The sequence below is a fragment of the Macaca fascicularis genome, chromosome 10, assembly GCF_037993035.2.
Source record: "Macaca fascicularis isolate 582-1 chromosome 10, T2T-MFA8v1.1".
Taxonomy (NCBI): Eukaryota; Metazoa; Chordata; class Mammalia; order Primates; family Cercopithecidae; genus Macaca; species Macaca fascicularis.
The window spans coordinates 97,697,628-97,724,968 of NC_088384.1; the positions used below are offsets into that span (position 1 = coordinate 97,697,628).

General features: G+C 42.5%; 1 protein-coding gene across 7 annotated transcripts in view; it reads right to left on the reverse strand.

Annotated features, from left to right (window-relative positions):
* CHD6 (chromodomain helicase DNA binding protein 6) overlaps positions 1-26,168 on the reverse strand; it is a 211,987-nt gene extending 185,819 nt beyond the window's left edge. For all 7 annotated transcript variants that reach the window (XR_012419397.1, XR_012419398.1, XM_065523165.2 and 4 more), the window contains exon 1: positions 26,135-26,168. The gene's annotated coding sequence lies outside the window, so the exon portion shown is untranslated. The remainder of the gene's footprint in view (positions 1-26,134) is intronic.
* Positions 26,169-27,341: the final 1,173 nt, after the last annotated feature.

Genomic DNA, 27,341 nt, shown 5'->3' on the forward strand with positions numbered 1-27,341 from the left:
AGATTGTGCCATTGCACTCCAGCCTGGGCAACAAGAATGAAACTTCATCTCAAAAAACAAAAAAAGTCAAGAGACATGTCTAGAAAATACGGCAGCAACCATTCAAGGATTTTCACAGATGGAAGGTGCCGATAAAACATACAGACTACCCTACAAGGTATAAAGAATTTCAAATCAGACTCCTGTGAATCCAAGGGTCACAGGTTCCCAATATCCAAAGCTTTTGAATACTATCAGCACTTTTCATGGTTAAAAAAAAAAAAAAAATTCTAAGTGGTATTCTCTACCTAATTTCTTTTTTTTTTTTTAAAAAAGGAGATGAACCCCACACACAAGAAAAGTGGGTAAAGTCAAATCTAAGTATAGAATAGAATGAAATGGTAGAAAACAAAATAGAAAAATCTGGAAAGTTAACACATTTAATTTGCTAGAGTAATAGGTAATATTTACTGTCTTAAACAGAGAGTCTTTTGAGAAAAATAGTTTTCCTCAAAAATAAGTAAAATCTGGATACACTTTTGAACTATGATCCGTTTCAAACAATGAATTTACTCCTTTTTAAAAGAATTAACAATGACACAATAGTAGTACTTCATTCAAAGACAACGAGTACACATATTCACACAAATAGAAACTGGAGCTACAATGCACACTACATTTGCTGCTGTTCAAAGATTTAAAAATGCCTGTTTCTGACCTAGACTATCCTGGCAAAATCTAATTAGTGGTCAACAAATCCATGACTAAGGGAAGGAACAAAAAGGCAATGGACAGCACTGGCATTAGCAGGGATGCAACATGAGAACACCCGGGAATGCTGTGAATTCCCAAGATTCCCTGTTTTACAACAGGCTGGGTCTAATACCAGTGGGTGTGAGTTAACATACCTTAGTAAACTCTGTGACACACACCATTATGATAAATACTATTACACTGAATATCAAAGATTTCCAGTTCTCAGGTACCTAAAACATGCCTCATCTGCTACCACAGAATTCCTATTCATGTAAAAACAAAAGCAGTCCCTCCAAAATTCAATTTAGGAAACAATTTAAGAAGTGACTATGTAAAAGCACTTCCTTAAAAGACTTCCTTAAACAAGAAAGAAAAACACCTATCCCTCCACCCTCTTTGTGGCCATCACAACAGAAAAATCAAAATACAATCCTTCTACAGAAAACAATTTCTTGCCTCCAAGGAGAAGATTCAGGCATTTTAAAACAGTTCTTTGGTATCCAAATGTTTTGATAAGGAGAATGCCAAGGCTGTTTAGTAGCTCAATCAAAAAGCGAGGGGTGGGGGTGGTTTAAATAGTAAAAGAGGGATATGGTTTGTTCAGCACTAGAATAAACTTAGAGTTATAAAAGTTATGAAATTATCTCCCTTGTGATGCTCACTGGCCTTTACAGTTTGGTTTCTTTACTTCTTAGTCTCTATTTTCAGCATTAATTTATGAGAACACACAAGGAATTAAGCTGTACTGCCCAAAGGGTATGTGTATGCACAGACCCAAGCCACTAAGAACTCAGAGATGGCACTTTAAAAGAAAGCCCAGCACCCACATGGGTCCCACACGACTTCAGCCTACAACACTGCTATCTGCTGATATTGCAGCTCTTCTAGCCTGTTTTTCTCTGGTGACAACCCCTGAAAAGCCCAACTCTTATTATAATAAGTTTTGAAACATGGGTGTTATGAGCTGTGTCTGACTCCCAAATTCATATGCTGAAGCCCTAACCTCTCTTTTCTCAGCATGTGACCATATTTGGAGATAGGGTCTTTAAAGAGGTAAGTTAAAAGGAGGCCATTAGGGTGAGTTCTAATCCAATATGACTGGTGTCCTTACAAAAAGATGAGATGTGGACACAGACAAGTACAGAGAAAAAGGCCATGTGAGGATATGGTAAGAGGCAGCTATCTACAAGCCAAGAGAAGAAAGAAGAGACCAAACCTGCTGACATCTTGATCTTGGACTTCCAGGCACCAGAATTGTGAGAAAGTAATTTCTATTGTTTAAGCCACCCATGGTATTTTGTTATGGCCCTAGCAAACTAATGCAATGGAGAACAAATTTTGCTTAAAAAAAAAAAAAAAAATTCCCATGATCAAGATGAGATGCTACTTCTAAATCTACCCTTACAGGATTTTTGATGGCTTAATGTAACACCTCAATTCATCTCAATTATTAAAAAAAAAACACCACATTCATAACAAGCATTCTTACGGTTTTTATCTAACCTCATAAAGGTCTTCCACAATATCAATAGTAAAGCACTGTTGGAACCTTTTTCCCTAGCTGAAGCAATCACCAAAATTCACTTCCACTCTTTGCCTTCTCCACTATGGTATTTTCAAGACCATATGCTAAAGTGGTCACATCCCATGGCTCCATCCTAAGATGGAAGTCAAACTTATTTGCCAATTTTTCCTCAAAATTTCTTCCCAAAGTGATGTTTTTGGCATTCTTACACCAATCTAAAATCAAAGTACTGATACTGCAGGTCTCTGAAGACACTGCTCTGCTTCACACCTCCACATCTGTGCATGAGCCCTCTGACCATCTGGAAAACTCTCCTAATAATCCCTTAAGAATCAGAAGAAACTCACCACCTCTATAAAGTCTTTTGAAAACCATTTTCACCACCTAAAAGATGACCTACCACCCATTGTGATTATTTGTGCCAGAAACAGTAAGTTCCTCTTCAAAGATTCCTTGGTCTGTCTTGCTCTCTACACAGCCCTTCCTACTTAATCTGTAAGGAACACTTGTTTCTCTGCTTAATCTATAACTAGCAAACCTCTCACTCTGTAAACAACCCTTCCCACCTAGTTGGTAACGGACAGCCTCTCCCTTCCTGCCTAATTGGCCTTATTCAATTTCAAACACTAGCCAATTGGGTCAGCTTAGACTGTGCGGTAGACTCCAGCCAATGGGGGAAAGGACACAGAAACAGGAACTGTTAGGGATAAAAACCCCTGCCCTACCCCGCTGGGTGTGCTCTTGCGATCTGACAGGTGCAGGCAGCACTCTTCCATACAAGTAAATGTGCCTTGCTGAAAATTTTTCTAAGTGCTGGTGTGTGTGTGTCTGTGTGTAGCACTGATGAGCACATGTCTCTAACAATTTGGGGGATCGTCCGGGATCCCATTCTCCTCCAGGGGAGGAGTCTCTGATCATCTCTTGGGAGGAGACGCATCCCTTGTTGCAGCGGCCTCAGGGGTGAGGGATTGAGACCCACCTGGTGTGATGAATAAACCCAGACTCTCAGCAACGCGGGAGGAAAGAGCCTACAGATACTGCAGTGACCTGGTAACTCTGTAAACATACCAAGGTAAGAAAATCCATGGGGGCAGTGAAGTACTTCCTGGGTGGTCAGGACACCCTGGAAGTTGACAGTGTGTGAATGAGACGCACAATTAAGTGTGAAGCAAGTGTGGAGTCCGGATTTGCAGTTCTGTGGTCACCTCATACAGCTTAAGGCGGCTTTCCTATTGGGGGTTTATACCGACCCACCAATGCTAAGAGGTACCTAAATTGCCGCGAGGGAAGTGGCCAAAGAAGGACGAAGAGAAAGCAAAGGAGTGCAGGAAACCTCCAGTGTGGGGGGTAGAGCCTCCAAAGAAATGGTGCAAGAAATCGCTAGTAAGAGAGCTTTAGCCCCACACATGCAGGAAACTCAGGGAAACGCCTAAAACTTCCAGGATGGGAAATAACCCCAAGCAGGACAGGGGAATATAAAGGACAAGACAGACAGTAAAATTCCCTCTAATAGCCCTCTAGGTCTCATGTTAAAATACTGTAAGGATAATGAAAGGACCAAACATAAGAAAAAGCAACAAATGATAAAATATTGTTGTTTTATTTGGACAAAAGAACCCATCCTCGAACGCTTTTTTTTTTTTTTTTTGGCCAAAGTTTGGGTCAAATGAGGAATGGATTTATCAACTTTTAATAGAATATGTCAATGACAAAAGTCCTGTCTCCCAGGAGGAAACAGATAGCCCTGTGCTGGTGGCAGGGGCCTGTCCTCCTCTACCCCCTAAAAGCTACAGGAAATAAGCCAAAAGCTACCTCCCCTGAAAACAGAATCCCTACCCTCAAGCAGTCTAATACCACATGGGACCCTCAGACAACCCTCCCCCACCGACCACTCTGCCCCAAGCTGAACACTCAGTCCCTCCCCCATATAACACTGCCCCGCGGGCCCCGTCACCCCACATTCCCACTGGGCAGTTGCCCAAACATGCCCCTCCCTCGGGGAAGCTCCAATGAGAAATAGAACAATGCCAGAACAATGCCACAGGGACACTCACAACTTCCCTTTCCCCTCCTCCTCAAAGGACTCTACCCCAACCCTTTTTCCCTTAAGAGAAGTACCATGTGGAGGAGGGGGAATTGGCTTTGTAAATGCCCCCCTTAACTAGTTCAGAGGTCGAAAACCTGAAGACGGAACTTAAACCACTATTAGATGATCCTTCTGGGGTCACGGATCAAATTGACCAATTTTTAGGACCACAGGTATACACATGGGCTGACCTAATGTCCATCTTAAGTACTCTCTTTTCTGGGAAGGAAAGAACCATGATCCGCAGGGCTGCTATGATAGTCTGGAAGCGCGAACATCCGGTCAAAATATCCCTGCAGCAGAACAAAAATTTCTGGCCCAAGACCCACAATGGGATAATAACAATGCAGCCCACTGAGAAAACATAAAAGACCTTAAGGAAACGATAGTTAAAGGGATGCAGGAATCAGTGCCTCGAATCCAAAGTATTTCCCGAGCATTTAATATACAGCAGGGAAAAGACGAAGGGCCCGTGGAGTTTTTAAACAGACTCAAGGAACAGATGAGAAAATATGCAGGCTTAGACACGGAGGATCCCCTTGGGCAGGGGATGTTAAAGCTCCATTTTGTTACTAATAGTTGGCCAGATATCATAAAGAAATTACAAAAAATAGAGAACTGGAAATGGAAAGATAGGCCTATAGAGGAACTTTTGAGGGAGGCCCAAAAAGTATATGTAAGAAGAGATAAAGAAAAGCAAAAACAAAAGGCAAAAAATCATGCTGTCCGCTTTACAACAATGTACCAAAGGGTCCAAAACCTGTAAAGAACTTAAGCCCCTACTCACTAGGCCATATAAAGGGTATGAAAAAGCAAAGTGAGGAAACTTAAAAATAGGGAGAGAAAAAGGGCAAAACAAATGTTTCAAATGTGGAAGAATAGGTCACTTCAAAAGAGAATGTCCCGAATGGGAAAAGGAAAAAGAAAGAAGTCATCCCACTTATGGCCTTCAAGGAAAAATAGGGAGGTCAGGGGCTCTGTTTCTTTTATCTCAAGTTCCACTAAGAGCCCCTGATAAATTTAGAGGTGAGACCTAAACCTGAACTGCTCCCCGGAAAGACATCAGCTTATCCCTTATGAAATGCCTTATGGGTTGCCTTACTTAAATTCCACTAATGACTTCCCGACATTTGAGACAAAGGATCAGTTTCTTAAAAACTACGTATTTGGTCTGTCTGTCACCCTTTCCTTTCTCAGGACTCAAGGCCTCCTAGCACAAACCCCATCCCTCGAATTCGCAGTTCACCAACACCAACCTGGAGATCACATCCTTATCAGAAGTTGGAAAGAGGGAAAGCTCGAACCCACCTGGGAAGGACCTTATTTAGCGCTCCTAACGACTGAAACAGCAGTCTGAACTGCTGAGAAGGGGTGGACCCACTGAACCCGAGTCAAAAGGCATCGCCCTCTCCAAAGTCATGGACCAAGTCATGGACCGTCATCCCAGGACCAACCCCCACAAGAGTAACGTTAAAGAAAAAAGCCTAATCTATGTATCCTTTTTTTTCTCTTCCCTTTCCCTTAGCTGCCCTACATCTCATTATTGATGTAACCACATAACAGTCACTGCAAATCACTACTTTTGATGCTTGTCTTGTCATACCTTGTAGAGACTTGCAAAGGCAAAGGCAGCTCTCTACTTTGCCCTTCTTGGAAATTCTCAGACTGGGCAGATTCTATTAACTGGGCAGCTCCCTTAGACTTGGGATATTATTTTAAAAATTCTGTTAACTGGGAATCTCGTTCTCCGAAAACAACTTCTCTGCTGTAGCTGGTCCAATGTTCCTATGGACTACCAAAAATCAGGGTTGGACCTCCCCAACGAGTCTCTGTGTATCCCTAAAACTATACACTCGTTTAACTAAAGGAAGCCCCCCTGCCAAATGCCAGCAAAACCAATGTAATCCAGTACAAATTTCCATTACTATCTCAATTTCCCAAAATTCCTCCCCTTCATTAAGTCGTTTCTATGGTATGGGAACAGAGGTCGCAGGGGCAGACTCTATAGGATTTCTCAAAATGAGTTTCATCGCCTCATCATTCCTTCCTCCCTCTCCTTCTAAACCTTCTAATCAAACTACTAGTCTCTCCCTACAATGCAATGGCTCCCAAAGTAGCCACTGTAGAAGTTAAAGATTTAAAACCAACCCTAGCTATTGAAACAGGGTACCAAGATGCAAATGCCTGGCTGGAATGGATTAAATATTCTGTCCACACACTAAACAAAAGCGACTGTTAATGCTTGTGCAACAGGCAGGCCAGACACCCAAATCGTCCCCTTTCCACTTGGATGGTCCTCTGACCAACAGGGTATGAGCTGTATGGTAGCTCTCTTCCAAAACCGCACAGCTTGGGGCAATAAGGCATGCCGAACTTTCTTGCTGTTATTCCCGGAAGTTAAAAGCCCTGCAGGTAAGCCCCCAAGAGCCATCTGTCCTCCATGTACCAATGTCAGTTTCACCTCATGTCTCTCACAGCAAGGGGAAAACTTGGCATTCCTTGGAAATCTAGCAGGATGCAGTAAGCCTAAGCCTTTTTGGGAGCTAACCAATCAGTCTGCCCTTGTTCATCCCCAAGCAGATGTATGGTGGTATTGTGGTGGACCACTATTGGGGACTCTGCCAAGTAACTGGAGCGGAAATTGAGCCCTAATTCAGTTGGCCATTCAGTTGGTTGGCATTTCATCAACCAAGCAAAAAGGACAATCGCAAAAAAAAGGAATACCCCCAACGGGTCCTTAAACCCTCACATTTATATAGATGCCACTGGAGTTCCACGAGGAGTGTTAAATGAATTTAAAGCCTGAAATCAAATAGTTGCAGGATTTCAATCTATATTGTTCTTGTGGGTAACTATAAACAAAAATGTAGACTGGATAAATTACATTTACTATAATCAACAGTGGTTTGTCAATTTTACTAGGGATGCCATTAAAGGAATAGCTGAACAATTAGGCCCTACCAGCCAAATGGTTTAGGAAAATAGGATAGCCCTGGACATGATATTACCTGAGAAAGGTGGGGGTCTGTGTCATGATTGGGGTCCAATGCTGTACTTTTATCCCTAACAACACAGCACCCGATGGAACAATTACAAAAGCCTTACAGGGCCTTACCACCCTAGCAAACGAATTAGCCGAAAATTCTGGAATAGATTACCCCTTCTCTGGTCTCATGGAAAAACGGTTTGGAAAATGAAGGGACTCAACCTCAATCTTTACCCCCCTTGCAATTGTTATAGGTATACTCATTCTTGTAGGTTGCTGCACCATACCTTGTATTCGTGGATTAGGGCAAAGGCTTATAAAAAAAAAGCCCTCACCAAAACCCTTCTTGATTCTCCCCCACCCTATTCAGATAAGTTCCTACTCCCAGACAACCAAGAGGAGCAACAAAGCCAAGATATGTTACAAAAATTTGAAGAGGAAGAACTATAAACTCAAGAGGGGGAAATCTGCCAGACACACTAAGTTCCTCTTCAAAGCTTCCTTGGTCTTTCTTGCTCTGTACACAGCCTTCCTGCTAAATCTGTAACGAACACCGTTTCTCTGCTTCAACTATAACTAGCAAACCTCTTACTCCGTAAACAACCCTTCCTGCCTAGTTGGTAATGGACAGCCTCTCCCTTCCTGCCTAATTGGCCTTATTCAATTTCAAACACTAGCCAATTGGGTCAGCTTACACTGTGCGGTCCAACTCCAGCCAATGGGAACGAACACAGAAACAGGAACTACGTAGGAATTAAAAACCCTGCTCTACCCTGCTCGGTGTGCTTTTGTGATCGGACAGGCACAGGCAGCACCCTTCTGCAGAAGTAAATGTGCCTTGCTGAGAAATTTTCTAAGTGCTGGCTTTTCTTTGCGGCACTGAGTACTTGTCTGTAACATTTGTGTCTGTCTCCTTCAATACACTGAAAAGTCCTTGACGGCAGGAACTGTATTCATCTTTAATCTATAAACCCCTGTAGAGCTCCTGTAAATGTGTATTGAATACATGAATGCCACCAACAAATTCAGACCCAACCCTCAATGGCACAAATCATATGTTATAATCAATGCCTCCCAACAATTTGAATCTCAAAGATATACTTTGCACTGAAGAAGCCAGATACAAAGCAGGACATTTTGTATTACTCCATTTGAAGTTCAATAACAGGCAAAACTAATCTTTTACAGAAGCCAGAACTAAGCGGACTGGGGTAGAGTGAGGGGGATATTATCTGGGAAGGGTCACAAGAGAACCTTATGGAGTGCTGGAACAGTCTCTATGTTGATCTCAGGGTGGCTGTTACACAGGTATATACATACCTAAAAGTCCACTGAGCTGTATACTTGAGATTAGTAACATTTACTGAAATGTATGTTGTATTTCAAAAACCCAAGTTCTATGTATGGTCCTCATCTGCCCCAACCCCTATCCAAACATCAATGCTCAATAAACATTTGTGACTAAATGCCTAAATACTTTCTAAATAACAACAATCAACTACAGTATTTTCATATAAGGAAAGAAAAATCTAGTCAAGCAATTGCAGTTAGTTTGGGTTGGAGCTAGGCTAACCACCACCATCAGCTCACTCAAACAAGAAACTTGCTTCTGTCCAGAGTTGCAGTATGCCTACAGGTGCTGCATGGGTAGCATTTGCCCCTCCCTATGACTGGCTGGAAACATAATTCCTACTTATCCAGCCCCACTGCTGAGGCATAGGATCCCAATGGCATTTCAAGTCACTAGGGGAAAAAAGTGGAATTTTACAACTGAAGGTTCTTTCTATCACATCGAAAATCTAGACACACTGGCAATAAAATCAGAAGAAAACCTCTGCCCATCTTTCCAGGAATTTTCACTTAATCTTTCTGTGACTGTTACCGGCCTGACAAACTCGTATTCATCCTTCAAACCCCAACTCAGATGTTAACTCTTCTGGAAAGTTCTTCCTAAACTCCTCACCCTCCTTTGTTTCTTTTACTGTTCTATTACTTTGGTTCACTTCAATTTAAATATTGGTCACGTTTATTTCCCCTGTGATCATATTTGCCATTCTAGCATGAAGTACATGGCAGGGCTCTTTCGAACATGCAAACGTCTGTTGAAGTGACTTGAAACATGACTACTACTGGACATGCCTTACCATTTATACGCCCAACTCTAGAGTCCCAAAATAAGTGGTATTTCCCAGATAAGGCACAGTCTGTACTTATGAAGAGGGAGTGAAAAAACTATAAATATTCTCTAGGACAGGGTTATTTTTAGTATTATGGTCACCAGCCTCTAAGAGTGAATTTCAGAGTAGCAACCTGGAGACTAAATGACTCAAAGATTATGGGATCTGCCAGGAAAGGTATGCTCCTGAAGCTATGGTATAGCGCATATGGTCCCAGAGGCAGTGGGTTCACTCACTTCAAGGCAGGATCTTCAATGCCCTGCATTTATATAAATGTCAGAACAAGTAACTGTGCAACCCTGAACGAGTTACTTTACCTGTCTGTGCCTCAGTTTCCTCATTGGTAAAATGGGGTTAATAACAGAACCCAAAATTTCATGTGGTATTAAAGGATTAAATGAATGATACAGTGCCCGGCATATCATGAGCACTCAATAAATGTTTGCTCTAATTATTTCACTGCTCTGGGATGGGACAGGGATCCCTCAGTTTTATTTGGTCCTATCTTATTCCTGCCCTACCTGGCACTGGCACCAAATCTCTTCTCTGAGCCTCTCCACCACTGGTTTCCTTGCTTACACAGCTGATTACCCTCACCACGCAGGGCCTCCCTCTGGCCATGAACACAACCCAACAAGTTACATTGCATTCTTTAGTCCCTCTCCTCTTCTACTCTCCTAATGAAAACTTAGTTGTTTCCTATTTCATTTCCTTGGTGCTCTATCTCCTTTTAGTCAGCAGATTAATGACAGCAAACTGATCAAATACCCACGTCCCTAAAGTCACTCTCTCAAAGATTCTCATGAATAAACTCAGTTAAATAGAATAACATGAATTACAAGAATTTCAGGCTCTACTGTTTAATGAGACAAAGCTTCCTTTCCTCTACCCCCTCATCTCCCTCTCTCTTTCTTCCTTGCAAAGAGGAGAGGTGATGCTGGCACCACAAAAAGAAGGTGCCCATTTCACCTTCCTATGAGGCAAGCCCTTTGGTTGACCACCAGAGCAGTTTTACCTGTGGGCTTACCCCAGCCTTCATCTCACACCAAGGAGTAAAAATGCCAGTTTGCTCAAGTTTAAGGGTGTTTAATGAAACACAATCCAGTGACTGCAGTGAGCACAGTGGTTCAAGGCTGGGTGCTGGCCTGCCTTTCTTGCCTCCCTGGTGGACAGTCTCTAGACCAGCTGTGCCTCTGCACTGCTCCTCACACTGTAATGCTTTTACAAGTCAGTGGGGTTACCACCAGCATTTCTTTTTACATTAAAAAAAATAGAGAAGTTTAAAAAGGACAATTTTATAGCATGTAAATTACATTTCAATAAAACATTTTTTTGGAGGCAGGGTCTCATTCTGTTGCCCAAGCTGAAATGCAGTGGCATGATCATGGGCGATCCTCTGACCTTTGCCTCCCAAGTAGCAGGATCTATCTACAGGTGCACGCCACCACACCTGGCTAATTTTTTAAATATTTTGTAGAGATAGGGTCTCAACATGTTGACCAGGCTGGTCTTGAACTCCTGGGCTCACATGATCTGCCTGTCTCAGCCCCTCAAAGTGCTAGGATTACAGGCATGCACCACTGTGCCTGGCCAAAACTATTTTTAAAAGATTAGAGAACAGAAAATCGAGTGCATCACAAGTGGTGAGAGTAAATACTGAATATTAAAATACCTGAATTACGCCAGGCGTGGTGGCTCATGCCTGTAATCTCAGCACTTTGAGAGGCCAAGGTGGGTGGATCACTTGAGGTCAGGAGTTCAAGACCAGCCTAGTCAACATGGTGAAACCCTGTCTCTACTAAAAATTAACCGGGTGGGTGGCGGGTGCCGGAGGCTGAGGCTTTAAACCTGGGAGGCGGACGTTGCAGTGAACCAAGATCATGCCACTGCACTCCAGCCTGGGCGAAAGAGTGATACCCCATCTCAGGAAAGAAAAAGAAAAACTTTGAATTAGCAATGCATACATATACACATGTGTGTGTACTAGGCACAATATAGTGTCTTTATCACTGTGAGTTATGGTCACAAGATTACAAAACTCTAGTTTCAGCAGTCAGGAGCTGGCCTAAGGTAAACTCCTTGTGCAACGAGAGCTAGCAAACCCTTTGGAATGCTTCCTTTCAAGCCATTAAGGTTGAGAAACACTGAATTAAAAAAATTCATTTTGGGCCCAGCGCTGTGGCTCACGCCTGTAATTCCAGCACTTTGGGAGGCCAAGGCAGGTAGATTGCCTGAGTTCAGGAGTTTGAGATCAGCCTGGACAACACGGTGAAACCCTCTCTCTAGTAAAATACAAAAAAAGTTAGCTAGGCTTGGTGGTGTGTGCCTGTAATCCCAGCTACTTAGGAGGCTGAGGCAGGAGAATCACTTGAACCCAGGGGAAGTAGAGACTGCAGTGAGCCAAAATCGTGCCACTGCACTCCAGCCTGGGCGAAAGAGTGAGACTCAGTCTCAAAACAAAACAAAACAAAATAATACAAAAGAATTCATTTCATGAAGCCTAACTCCCAAGATTCTATATCCAGCTGGAAATGACATAGTTAGCAAGGCCTTGCCCTGGGTTCACCTCTTCCCGTGTGTGTGTGTGTGTGTGTGTGCGTGCGCGCGCACGCGCGCGTTTGTATAGGCCGGGTGGGGGTGGGTAGGTAGGGGGTGTCAGGGAGAACAGGGGCTGCTAAAGAACGTGATCCTCATGTTCCTAGGCCCCTGGTTAAATATCATCTCATTCTCCATCCCATGCTTAACAATCCAACCAGTGCCCAGGTTTACACAAAAAGACGCTGAGTTCAGTTTTGCACTTGGACAGGCAGGTAGAGCTGCTGAGTGTGTGGCTGGAAATAAAGGTTTGGATCACAGGAGAGGGTAGGGATGGAAAAATAGATTCTAGAGTCATCAAAAGTTGAAACAACAACAAAGAATAGCCTGCCCAGGAAGAAGTATAAAACTAGAAGGGCACAAGACCAATAAGGTATGACTGAGGAATATTTAAAGATTAGAGGAGTCCTTAATAGTTTTTTAAAAATTAAAACCCCAGGAACTACATAATGACTGGTCATGAAAATCGGTGGTCCTCAAGAAATAGCAGAAGACTCCTAACTCTTTGTGTTGCAGATGTCTTAGAGTTGGCTATGAAAATCATTTCCTAAAGTCTCATTAACACTATCACATTTTCTTAACTAAGCATGTGGGTGACTCAAATGGCCTTAATCCTAAAACAGAAAATAACTGTCCAGATAAAGCCTCTCTGAGTCTCAGGAAGATGTGAACAAACAGGTCTGCACTGGATGTGAGGTTCCACTTTAGAACTCTGCCACCCATCTTCTCTGAGGCCAATTCCCTACCTGTGGCAGGGAGCACAGAAAGAGGTAAGCAGGGAAGAAGACTCCAGAAGCTGGGTCACACCATTTTCCAGGTGTTTTCATTTCCATTTCTGGAATCCTTGGACTACCAGGTCAAACTAATTGATACTGAAAGGTAGGGGCACATGACAACATAATACAATGCAGGATCCTTGACTGGATCCTAATGGGGGACAGGGAGTTGGGGGTGGTGAGGCTACAAGTAACATTTTCATGGGAAAATTTTAAAAAGGACTGCATATTGGGTTTTACTTCAAGTTTCCTGAGGGATATAATTACACTCTGATCATTCTATGTAGGAGAATGCCTTTTTCCTTAGGATAAATATGTAAAGTATTTAGGGGTGAAGCATTACAGTGTCTGCAAGTAACTCTCAAATGGTATTGTAAAAAAAAAGTGCATATATAGAGAGACAGAAAGTTATAAAGCAAATTTGTCAAAATGTTAATAACAGGTAGTTCTAGGTGAAGGGGAGATGGGTGCTCATGGTACTGTTCTCACACCTGTCTGTAGGTTTGATACTTTTCTAAGATACAAAGGAGTATAAATCCTTTAAGAATAAAAAAAGTTTTTAATTTCTACAGGTTCCAACTCCCTTCCATTAGAATGGAGAACAAAGAGTTGACTCAAAAAACGCCTTAAAACATTCAATACTATCCTCATTCACAAATAAATGAAGTTATTTGCCAAAGAGAAACTGAATTTCAAGTGCACAAACCAAGTCAGCCTCTATACCACACTGAGTTCCTGAGTTATATAAATTAACAGAAGTTAGGTGTTATTTTTAACGTAAACCTCCCATATGTTGTTGGATACTTCATCTGAATTCTTTATTTTAAAGGATGTATTAGTACTAAGGAGTTTTTACACAAATGCCAAGGATTAATGGCAAATTTACTTATTTGTGCTAATATAGAGAGACAGCACAGATAAACCATATGTAAGACTTATTGTTTTAACTAGTGAATTTTAATTTTCATCAGAACTATGAGTAAAATTGACAAAAAAAAATTTCATTTCTATCCACTCTCATTCCTAAAGAAGATTCTATTTAACAACAAAAAGGAAAGAAGTGAAATGAAAATATCCAAAGTACTCAACAAGTATGAATACTTGACCAAAGGAAAACTGACTTTAATGCAGGCAAATAGTTTTTGAGAACCTACTATGTACAAATCTCTATGAGGAATTCAAGGTACAAAGAATGGGCCTTGCGCCCATGAGGACCACAATTTTGTAGGAAAAGACAAACATTTAGAACACTGAAGGAAAAGAATAATGGTTGACTCTGTCTCACCTTGTCCCAGCTCCTTAATGCCTCAATTCAAAGACTTCTCTTGGCCGGGTCACGGTGGCTCACGCCTGTAATCCCAGCACTTTGGGAGGCCGAGGCAGGCAAATCACAAGGTCATGAGTTCAAGACCAGCCTGGGCCAACATGGTGAAACTCCGTCTCTACTAAAAATACAAAAAATTGGCCGGGCGCGGTGGCTCACATCTGTAATCCCATCACTTTGAGAGGCTGAGGCGGGCGGATCACAAGGTCAGGAGATGGAGGCCACCCTGGCTAACACAGTGAAACCCCATCTCTACTAAAAATACAAAAACAAAATTAGCCAGGCGTGGTGGCGGGCGCCTGTCGTCCCAGCTATTCAGGAGGCTGAGGCGGAAGAACGGCGTGAACCCAGGAGGTGGAGCTTGCAGTGAGCCGAGATCGTGCCACTGCACTCCAGCCTGGGCCACAGAGCGAGACTCCATCTCAAAAAAAAAAAAAAAAAGAAAAAAATTAGCTGGATGTGGTGGCGGGCACCTATAACCTCAGCTACTCAGGAGGCTGAGGCAGGAGAATCACTTGAATCCACGAGGTGGAGGTCGCTGTGAACAGAGATTATGCCACTGCACTCTAGCCTGGGCAAAAGTGCGAGACTCTGTCACCAAAAAAAAAAAAAAAAAAAAGACTTACCTCCTAATCAGTCCATGCAATAGTATCTGAATTCCTTACTCCATCAGGCCCCTCTAAAAGAGTAGTTCTAAAACTCAGATACACATTGGACTCACCTGGGAAATTATCAAAAATCCAATATCTGAGTCTCTCCTTCAGAAAAATCTGATTTTACTGTTTGTAGCCTGGGTACTGGTATTTTTATAAGCTCTTCAGGTGATTCTAATACACTACAAAGTTTGAGCACCACTCAACCAACCTCTGGTGCTTGAGTGCAAAGTACGAGACACCCTCCTGCATTAAAACCTCTGATGACTCCTCACTGCCAACACAAACCCAAACAACTGACCATGATATTCAAAGCCTTTCTCAACATCTCCAACCTATCCCTCCTCCAGCCCCTCACCTACCAGTACTCCATGGCTCTCCACCATACTCCAGCCAGAATGAACTTACCATTTGCCTCTGAACCCCCAGCAAGATGTTTCTTATGCATAAAAGGCTCTCCAAGCTCACAAACACTAATCTGTCTCTGATTATCAAACTCCGAATCAATTTTCAAGTACCCGTTTAAAAGGTCTTCCTTTCAAAAGCCTTAACCTACTCCCCTGGCTTAATGGTTGATCCTTCTTCTTGAGTCTTAACAAAATTTGGACATAGCTGTAATCTGACATTGATCATGATGCTTGTAGTGGCAGTTTACCTTTCTGTGTCTTCTAATACAAAGTGCATTCCATAAAGGGAGAGACCATGTGCATTTATCAAGTTCCCAGGACACATGAATGGCTGAAACACAATGAATTTTCAATAACTGTTTACTAAATAAATGGGCATCACACACTTGTGGAATAAATGAATAACAATGTAAGAAAAGACAAAGGCAATTCAATATGAAATGCCAAATTAGTTACAAAGGGAAAATCTAACTCAAGAAGTGCTGTGGGGAGAGAGATTGCTTCAGGCTGATATGGGAAGAGAAGGCTCCATGAAGACACCGGTCTTGCTCTCAAGTCTCATGGAAGGAAAATATCTGGATGGGCCAAGAGGGAGGAGCAGAAAACAATGAGCATGGGAAACAGTACAAACGCAGACCATCCCACAGGGGCAAAAAAAACCAAAAAACAAAAAACTCATTAAAAAAGCTCAGTGCTTTAAAGCAAAGGTTTACTTGCTTACACTATGTAACCATTACATATTTCTTTAAAAAGAAAAGGTACCTGCCTCGAAGGGACACACATCACTTCCACTGAAATGTCAATATCCAAAGCAAGTTACACAGTCATGCCCAATTTCAAGGTGTAAGAGAGAATGTAACCCTACCACGTGTGCTTAAGGAAGAGAACCAGAATACTGAAGAGTCCTAATGACCACACCATGAAAGAGTCTAGCACCATACCTGGCACACAGTAAGCACTCAGTGATTGACAGCTACTGTGATCATGATTATTGAGAGATCTGGGGAAAAAATCTATCCTAATAATCCTAAGTCATATAAAGCACGTGTGAAAAAAATCTTATGCACATCATTTACAAATAAAGCAAAGGTTAATTTACAAGCATTTTACCGTGATAAAAGGGAGGGATGTGCTGAAAAGTTTCCATTAAGCAAAAAAATAGTAACAAGATTTACCAAAATAGAACAAGCACTGTACCACGATGAGAGAGGGACATGCCAAAACGTTTCTAGTAAAGAAGAGCTATTAAAATACCCATTCTTACTAATTTAAGACATGTAATACTTCATTGATAGTATCTTTATTATTTTAGAGAACATTTAAAAAATTACGGAGACTTTCACACATTCACTCCTAATCTCAGAGCACGCCTGTCCCATATTTCCCCCATGAAATTCTAAGGGAAATTCTCCTATGTGGGTTTTCAGGACCCTAATCCTTGGAGGTTAAGGGAAAAGTCCTATACAGCAAAATGAGAACTGAATTCTAATCAAGGCTTGACCGCAGATTAGCTCTGTGACCTCACAAACATCTACATGACTAGGACCCCATTCCATTATGCGTAATGAAAATGGATAGATGTCTTCAGAGGTACCTTCTAACTCTACTCTTCTGCAATCCTGACAAGCTAGAAAGAAGCTTTGCTTTCTTTTCAGAGAATCTAGTAATGATGGTGACCTGTGTAAGACCCGGTAACGGTTAAATCTGCCACAACCACACTCATAAGGGCAAAAACAAAGCTTAGTTCAAGAGTAAATACGCAACACAGTCAAGAACATGCAGGGAGAGCTCTGCTACATGAAAAGGTACAGACACAAAGTGCAGATAAAAATGGACAGAGTATGGTTATTTTGTGTGTAGCTTATGAAATCACAATATTTTAGTAACATCTCACACAGCATTCCAAGGACAAGTGGTAGTGATGGGAACAAACCTGAAGCAAGGAACCTCCAAACCTTTTAGGCTTAGGATCTGTCCAACTATCAGATCTAAATTCCAACACACTGGGCTTTCCAATTCTTTAAAACCCTATGGCAAGAATTCAAATACATGCCCAGAGAGCTGGGCACAGTGGCAAGACTGTAGTCCCAGCTACTCAGGAGGCTGAGGCAGGAGGATCACTTGAGCCCATGAGTCTAGCCTGGGCAACATAAGAGACCCAGTTTCTATAAAACAAAAACAAAAACAAAATACATGCCCAGAGATCTAGAACTTGACATCCTTACAAGAAAGTCAGACAAAAAAGCTCAAAGCAGCAAGTTACAAAATGTTAAGCCCCCTAATCAGTGACACTTGTGTCAAACAGAAGCACCTGCCCAGACAACCTACCACCAGTCCCTGCTCTGTGAGTATACAACCACCCTTACAACAGAAATTAATGAGAAAACAGTGCTGATCTGCAATGAACACCAATGAGAGACTACACAGCATTAACTCACGCCATAAACAAAACAGACACTGCTGCATTATAAATTTTGCTATGCTGGCAGCCTTATCCCTGATTTTTAAGGAACCTTCCAATTCTAATGTTCTATGAGTCTATAAACCACATGGGACATCCGTTACTGTCTCTCTTGCTTCAAGAGTCACTGCCTAAATGACTTAACAATTTCCTGCTTGAAAATCTAAAACCTAGTAAATATATCTAATAAAACTGCTGTATGATTAGACTCACTTTGTTATGACTGGACAGCATTTTTTAAGCTACAAGTCTACACGTGGATCTGTGTTTACTTTTTTTTTTTTTTGAGATGGAGTCTCACTCTGTTGCCAAGGCTGGAGGGCAGTGGCACGACCTTGGCTCACTGCAACCTCCGCCTCCTGGGTTCAAGCGATTCTCCTGCCTCAGCCTCGCAAGTAGCTGGGATTACAGGCATCTGCCACCATGCTTGGCTAATTTTTGTATTTTTAGTAGAGTCAGGATTTCACCATGTTGGCCAGGCTGGTCTCGAACTCCTGACATCAAATAATCTGCCCACCTCACCTACCAAAGTGTTGGGATTACAGGCATGAGCCACTGGTGCCCAGCCTGTGCTTACTTCTACAGTAATTTCCTTCTTCTTGTCAATCACAACATAATTTTCAATTTTGCAATAGATTTCGATCAATATACTAGAATCAATCTTATCACTGATTTTTAGGAGTTTAAAACTTGTATTCCCCCTTTACAAGTAGATGGGGAGAGGAGACGGAGAAGAATGTGCAACCCCGAATGAACCAAAGAAACTGCTTCTATTAACAAATCAATTTTTAAAATACATTGGAAAGGGAACAGAGAATAAGACTCAGTCTTTCAAGGCAGGCTTGGTAAATGTTATTTTGAAAAAACAAGATTCCCTTTATAAAGTTAATTGATAAACCTGATATACTTTGTATGGTAAAAATATCCATTACTGGTCTAAAGTAATGGGAACCCCCATAGCCAGTAGTTTTTATAGAGAACAGGAGAACTACAGTGTTACACTTAAAAGCTGCCTATCTTCAATCTTAGTATGAAAGAAAAAAGCTTCAAAAGCCATGTTGAAAGACATCATGCATGTTAGTCATAGACAGGAAGGGTCATAAGGCCCTGCTGAAACAGCTACCTTGATTTTTGTAAAGCCTTACAAGACACATCTAAATTTATTCTCTCATCTTACTATTTTCTGAACATTCAAATCAACTTTCAGATAAAAATAAAGAGACAAATATAAATAGGTAAATAACTGTCAAATTTTATTACACGGTTTGCTTAGACTTGTTTTAGGTTAAAGGACAATCTTGTTTCCTATTATATTTTCCTTCACAGACACAGAAAAAAAACCACCTTTGCTCCAAAGAGTCTACGTAGAGATGCTAAAGGGTCTAGAGCTGTGCTGTTCAATAGTGGTACCACTGGCCATGTGTGGCTATTTAAATTTAAGCTAATATTAAATAAAACTTAAAATTCTCATCCTCAGTCATACTAGCCACATCTTAAGGACCTGAAAACCATCAGTGGCTAGTAGTTCCCATGCAGATACTGGACACCTCCATCATAACAGGAAGTTCTACTGAACAGTGCTGATCTAGAACAATGTTTCTCAAATTTCAATGTGCACAAAATCATCAGCATGTTAAAACACAGACTCCTGGGAACCCCAGGTGGTCTATTTCAGTAGGTCTGGAATGGGGCCCCAAAACTTGCATTTCTTTTTTTTTTTTTTTTGAGACAGAGTCTCACTCTGTCACCCGGGCTGGAGTGCAATGGCGTGATCTCAGTTCACTGCATCTCAGTTCACTGCAACCTCTGCCTCCAGAGTTCAAGCGATTCTCCTGCCTCAGCCTCTGGTGTAGCTGGGATTACAAGTGTGCACCACCATGCCTGGCTAAGTTTTGTATTTTTAGTAGAGACAGGGTTTCACAATGTTGGCCAGGCTGGTGTAGAATTCCTGACCTCAGGTGATCCACCTGCCTGGACCTCCCAAAGTGCTGGGATTACAGGCGTGAGCCACCACACCCGGCAAAACTTGCATTTCTAACATGCTCCAAGGTAATGCTGAAGTTTCCCAACACTATGATTAGTGAAGAACTAGTTTTTGTTTTTGCTCGTTCCCAATCTACGGCCAAGACTTTCATAAAACACCAGAAAAAATGAATTTCCAGGAAAAAATAAATTAAAAAGGACTACAATTATAAACTAATTGCTTTTATTATTAGATTCAACAAACCATTTTTCTAACCATCTGCTATAAAAGCATCTACATGCTTCTTTTCAAGTTCTGTACTCACTTTGTCAGACAGGTAAGCAGTCCACAGACCTGCAGGAATCTGTAGACTACTTTTAGTAGCCTGATCCACAAGAGCTTATTTTTTTTACATTTTTACACTTATCTTTCTGGAGCTGGTCATTAATGACCTCTTTCATATCCTCTATCATTTCCTCAGTACATTTTTACAACTCAAGGCAAAACTGTTAATTCCATTAAGCAAAATACCCCTAAATCCCTTAAGTGATATTATACCAGGTTTAAAGTAGCAATCTAATGGTGTCATCACTTATAATGTGATCTGATTCTATCACGGGATCAACAATAATGATGGCTTAACTTTTTCATCCAAACCCATAGTTTAATTTAGACTGCCAACAGTGCAAGAATTGCTAAGCCAAAATACACAATGAGCAATAATAAAGTCTCTGTGTTAAATTATGCAAAATTCTTTCCGTAAATAAAATCTATGATCTAGACTTAGCTTACCAGACATAATCCTTCAAAGTATTTCTTAGAATACTGATGGTTTTTCTTGGATCCAAAGTAGAGTCCAGATATATTTCTTTACTCATATACACTTAAGGAAGGAACAAACCAAATAATCAAGTCAATGCCCTTCACCATCTGCCTAAAGCTTAGGTATTTTCCCTAATCTAATTATTATTATCTATTATTAAACAAAATAAACTGATTTTTCTTCTATTCAACTTCTGGTCTGGCCCAACAAAAAAATCTCCAGAATAACTTTAAGTTTACCACCTCCTAGAGTTATTCTTAGAATTTTTTTGTTACTCTAATATTGTTTTAGCAATTTGCTTGACTTATTAAGTAAACAATAAGGCTCTGAGAACTTTAATATAAAATCCTTTTTATATAGTAACACCTGGTTTTGTATGTATGTTCTCTGTAAAATTTTTGGCAGTCTAAAAATAAGCTTTTATGTTCAACCACACATTATTTTAACGAAGAACTCCACTAAAAATCAGCACTAATGGAAGTTGCAAAGCATTTCATAAAAGTCTGGGGAATATAAAAAATGGAGGGCTTCTTTTAATTATTCTTCAGTGTAAGAAAGAAAATCCCTTTTCCTCCTAACATATTGAATGAAGCAATAGCAGAATTAGTAAGAAGTAGTATTCAAAGCAAGAAAATGTCAGGCGCATTTGCCATAGCCACCCTTCTAGTCCCATCTGCAGAGGCAGATGTGTGAAAACGAGAAGCCGAGGACCCTCAAGAGCCCCCATGTCTCCCATTCCAACCTTTAACTCTATCAGGCTGCAAGGGCAAGGGCAAGGAACACTTCCATGTGATCGCAGGGAGGGAAGAATTTGGGGGATAATCCCAGGGAATGCCTGAATGCTGCCAGAGGGATGCAGTTCTTCCCCAAGCCCAGGCCAACTGATCAAGGCTGAGATCGCAGAACTTGCTAAAGGACAAAAAAGGTCCAAAGAAGTCAGCATCCAGGCAGAAGATTTTGTTCATGCAAAGCAGTTGTTCTAGAATGACCTAAATTAATGACCCTTAGTATTTTTTTGTATGCTGGTGGAAAGGTATGGGGGTAGGGGTATGAGAGTCACGGATCCGTTTGAGAATCACAAAAAGCAATGGACTGTCCGCTTATAAAATACGCAGACACAAACAAAAATTTGCATACTATTTTGGGGCTTCCACAGACCAGCCAAAGACTCCCTAGGGGTCCACGAACTACAGGATAAAAAGCCTAAACCTTTAGGTAGGAACTAAAGATCTCTGTTACCACAGTAGCTGGAACTTTTAACCTGAAGCCAGGCTTTTACATAAAGACAATCTTAGAATTAAAAAAAAAAATTCCAAAACCAAAATACCTTGGTCACATAGTATATAAGAAAATCCAAAATATATTAAAAATTTAACTACTTGATAAAGAATAACATATTTGATCCATAAAGTGCGATCAGCGACTATCCCTTACAAGTATCCTTAATAAAGGGGTAAAACAAATGGAAATCTTCCTTTACTTATTTAGAAAATTCAAATATGTATCCATCGCTTTCTACTTATGTTTGGATTCTTGTCCTGGTTATCTTACAATTTGACTTCCTAGCATCCTGAAATTTTCAAATGCTGTCTTAGTATATTATTGAAATAGATAACAAAAGCACCACAGGAGTCCGTTGAAAACTTAGGTTTGTTCCTTGCTAAAATTTCTAAGTCCTTCATTATGACTATAAAGAAAAAACGTTCAATTTAAAAAAAAAATCCTGACTCTTCAAAATAGGAGCGATTTAAGTTATATCATATACACTCCATTACAAATTCTAAAGATTGCAAAATAGAACAGTGATGGCAAACAACATAATGAATAAATGTAAGAGGATGCACAGAATCACTATTTACTGACTGTAAAAACCAACAAATACAGGTACTACAGGCAAAAATAAACATTTTTCTTTGGATTTTATGCAGATGATTTAGTTCAGAAACAGGGACAAGCATGGATATTTTAAAATAACTCCATTTTACTACCTTCAGGACTTTTATGGAAGTAACAGAATTTCTCATGAGGGTATCAACGCCTCCACAACATGAACCGAAGAAAAGAACATTTTGGCAAAGGAAAAAGTGACTGCATTCTCCCTATACTTCATGGTTATTACTGTACCAGGGTACACCTGAACTCCTAAGTGCCCCAGGAAGACCACCCCTACACCATGGAGACAAAGCGGGGGAAAGGGTGTCCTCACTGTATTTCAACACTCCTCTTCAGTGACAAATTCCTGAAACGGAAAAGTAAAAATTGATGCACGTGTAGAACTTAGGGAAGGTGTGTTAGTTAACTAACCTAACACCATACCACTAAAATACAACAGTACGCTTGAGCTTTTAAACAGATCTTTAGAGAGAACTATTGGTGAAAAGGACATGTCTTGGATACAGATAATCTGGGTTCAAATTCTGGCTCTATCATTGATTACCTTTATGGCCTTTAATAAGTTACTTCATTTCTCTGAGCTGCAGCCCAGCCTCATGAAGTGGCTATGAAAGCAAACGTATTTTTCCCAACTCTGTAGCCCCAGTATCTGGGTGAGTACTGGACAAACACTAGGTATTCAATCAATGCTAGTTCTTTTTGCTCCACTCACAAGTATGTCACATTCCATTGCAAAAAAAAAAAAAGTTCTCTAGGGAAGAGATATCTCAGCCCTAGCTATCATTTTGTGTATTTCAAAGAGTTTTCAATATAATAACCTGGTATAGAAGAAGGCAGGCAATCCTATGGAATTCACTCCACCTCTCACTAGAATTAAACTAAAGCTCTGCATGAGCAATGAAGTATAAGAGAATCATTAAATATGTATTAAAAACAAAACTATTTCAAGCCGCCTTATACCAGGCAGGGAAAGGGGAAGGACGGAGGGAGAGTACAGCCTCCTCAGTTGATATGGATATACTGTCACTGTCCTATACGAAAGACATTTTTGCAGGTAGAATCTCTGAATCCTTAAACTTGTTCAAAGAGATTCAGAACATGGGTGGTCCGTGAGTGATCTCATTTAGTAATTACCAATTAAAGTCTTTCCATGAAAGGTGAAAAACATAGGCACCTACAGGGAGAATCAAGCCTGATGTTGTGGAACCTCATGGTATAACACAGGAAGACATAACCACAAACTCTGCTTGGGGCAAAGCCATACTTCCAAGAAAACCAAAACATTTCTTTGAAACTTACATAAACCAAGGAGCTCTCCAAGACATAGTAGCCCAAGGGCCGCCTGTTGTTTCTAACAGGTTTTCTGCAATGTTAGAGCAAAATCATAAATAAGATGTGGTTTCTAATGAGATATGATTCTGCTTCAGGTTTTCTTTGGTATTTGAAATATACAAAAAGTAAATCAATAAATACAAAAACAAAACTGCCAAAGGTTCTTCCAGAAATGCAGCAGTTAGTCGTATTTCTCCCACTTCACTTCTAACTTGTCTTTCAATTTCTTGTGTGGTTTGCCTCAACTAATACATTGATGAGTTCAGAGAACTTCCAACTACACGAATAATAAATTATAAAAATTATAAAGACATAGAATATTTAAAAGTTATAAAAATGATCATACTGAAAGAGTCTGCAGTGCTACTAAATGTAACAGAAGAGCTAAATGTGAAAAGCAAAGAAACAACTGCAGAATAAAAAACGTGACTCCAGGGAAACTGTGATACCACACTGAAACACAACTCAATTTCGCAACAGATCCAGATTTACTTCGCCCATGGCCAGACTACACCAAGAACAGTACTGTAGTTTGGTTATTAGTAGAGAGACTCCAAAGCTAACAGAAAGGTGGGGAAAGATGTGTGCAGGCTAGCTTTTAGTCGCCCACTAATCGAGAAAAAAAGTTTAAATTCAAAAGAACTTACAATTCACCTATGAAATCTGCCCTGGAACAAAAAGAACTCCAAAATGAATAATCTTACCACTCCGCATTTTCCCAAGGCCTTTGGTTATAATGATGCATTGCTTATAAGAAACCACCTGCTCTGTTTGGCATAAATCATGTTACTTGAGGATTCATGCCTAATCATTTTATCACACACAGATCTCAAATCTTCTTTCTGTTGCCAGAGAGCCATAAAGTTCACAAAAACTCTCTCTCTGAGGTTGCCAACCTGATTTTCCAATTTGGCTTATAGTCAAACTCGACTGTGCCATGAAATCAATGGGACAGACCCCCAGTAAGTCACACAGCTCACATCAGCCTAGGGAGCAAAACCAAGTGGTCTGCCCCGGTTTTTTTCCCCAAACGCCACAAACACATTTCCACAAAGTACATCGAAATTGGGGTCTCACTGGGATGGTACTCTTACATACCATCTGGGAAACCATAATCAAATCTCGGGCAATATTTCAGACATCCTGGAAACTGTAAATATTTAAAATGTGTATTTCCTGTGTTCGTGGATCTGCCACCAGAAACGAGGAGTTTTCAGGGGGTGGGAAATAAGGCACACACAGTCCCAGAGAGATGCTCAGAGATGCCAAGGATTCACCAGAAACCTTGGCAAGATTACTAATGCTCCATAAACCCTAATTTGGAGAACAGGGGCCTACAAGATCAAAATTGAATTATACTGCCTTATTAGATCCCACACAACTGAAACCATAGTCACATTAGTCATAACTGGAACTAGGAATACTTTATGTACACAAATATAAAGTGCCTGCTATGCATTTTTAATTGTATCAAATAAAACTGAAGCTGCAAACTAACTCAAATTTCAATTATCTCACTAGTGAGGGGATTTCCTAATAACGCCTTTTAAAAAAACCCAAGTAGCTGCCAACCCTCTGCACATCCGACAGGCATGTCCCTGGAAATCTGGGCGCAACGGACTCCGTTACTTCTCAACAGCGAAGAAAATAAATACCTTGAAGAGGACAGATAGATCTTTTTTTAAAGCTCAAACATGCAATCTAATAATGCACAAAACTTGGCAGCGGGGTTGCAGGACCCCTCCAGGGCTCCAATTTTCGGGGCGAGTGCGCGCTAGTGCGTAAGAAGGGGGCGGAGGGGGTGCGCGATCCGAGGCCGCGCCGGGGCCCCCGCCCCCTCCCGGAGCAGCAACCTGGCACCAGCCCACCCTCCTCCACCCCTGCAAACAGACGCAGGACGCGAATAGAGCAACTTCTCCGCGGGGGCGGCGGCGGGAATAGCGGTCACCCCCGCCCCGCCCCAGCGCGGCCCGGCCCGGGGGTCCCACCGCGCCCGCCCCGGGGGGGGCCTCTGCACGCCCCGCCCCCGGCCGCAAGGCCCGCGGCCGGGGTCTGCCCGGACCCCCGCCCCTGCGCGCGGCCCGCAGCGGCGCACTCCCAAGGACGGCCGCCCGACCCAAGCGAAAGCGGGAGCGGGAGCCGGAGCAGGAGCCTGGCGCGGCAGAGGCCGCCCCTCTCCCCAGGCCGCAGGCCGCCGCCTGCCCTCCGCCAGGCCGCCCGCCCGCCGGCCGCGCTCGGACCCCAGCCCGGCCGGGCCTGGACGCCGCCGCAGCCCCTCATCCCGGCTCCATTCATAGGGGCACCCTAGCCCGGCCGGCGGGGCGGGGCCGGGGACCCGCGGACAAGGCCGGTCCGCCGAGGCCAGGAAGGAAAATAAAAAGTTAAGAGAAGAACTTACCTAAAATGGCTCCTGCAGCAGCCAAAATACAAACAGCTATTATTTGGTGAAGTTTAGCTCAGACACCCTGCAAGGACACCCTAACCCATCTCGGGCCCGCCTTCCCTGTCGCGCCATTGGGCTTCGCCGGTCCAAAACACAGAACCATTGGTCTTGCCGGCTGCCGCTCAGGCAGAAGCCCATTTCAAGCTTGCTTGCAGGGGCGAGTGATGGGCTCGCTCCATTGTGCTCGTATTTGCATGGATGTGATCGCGGCCTTGATTGGTCGGCGCTGAGACTGCCCCGCCCCCTGCCTCGTGCCCCCCGCCTTGGAGACGCCGCTGCGCGCGGCCCCGCCCCCTCGGGACTAGCGGCGGGGCCACGGGGGCGGGGCGGGGCCGGGGTCCCGGGGGCCGAGGGGGCGGGGCGGGGTCTTGCACGCGACGGATCGCAGGCAGGGGGCGGGGACCTGGGGCGCGCGCGGAGCCCGGCGGGCGTTCAGCCCGCAGGTGGAGGTCTCTCAGGTAGCTGGCTAGCTCTCTGGAAGACCTGGGGCTGGCGTCTCCGCGGGTGGAAGAGGATGTGGCTGGGGTCCCGCGACACAGGGGTTCCGCAGGGGCCGAGGTCATGCCAGCAAATGCAAGGAGAGGCGAGGGACCCGCAGGTCAGGAAAAGAAGATGCTGAGTGGCCAAGGAAACACAGGAGCAGCCTCCAGCCGCGTCTCCTGCCGTTCAGCCCGGCTCACTGGCACTCCTGGCTCCTGACGGGCTTCTTCCCAAGGCCCCGCGCACCCGGGAGTTTTCCAGCCCCGCGGACCCTGCAGCGCCTTGGCTAGATCTCCGTGAAATCAGGTGTCGAGATATGGTACATTTATTTTCGGGCCTGTCGCCCCTACCATCCTTGTAGCATCCTCAAGGACAGGGCCTAGTGTTTGGCAGAGATTCAACTAATTGTTACACTCTCGAATTCATTCGTTAGCAGCTAATCTTTGAGTGCCCGCAAATTCCAGACATTGATATAAAACGGGATATTGCAGTCAACAAGACAAAGCCCTTGCTTTCATGGAGTAGGCGAAAGACTAAATACAAGGGGCAGGTAGTGATAAATGCTGTGAAGAAAATAGATAGAAGAAAGGAGGGAAATTAGACCAAGGTTTAGGAATTAGGAAATTCCTAAATTAAGAAAGGAGGGATGGAGAGTTTGCGCTGCCTGGCTGAATACTCTGTA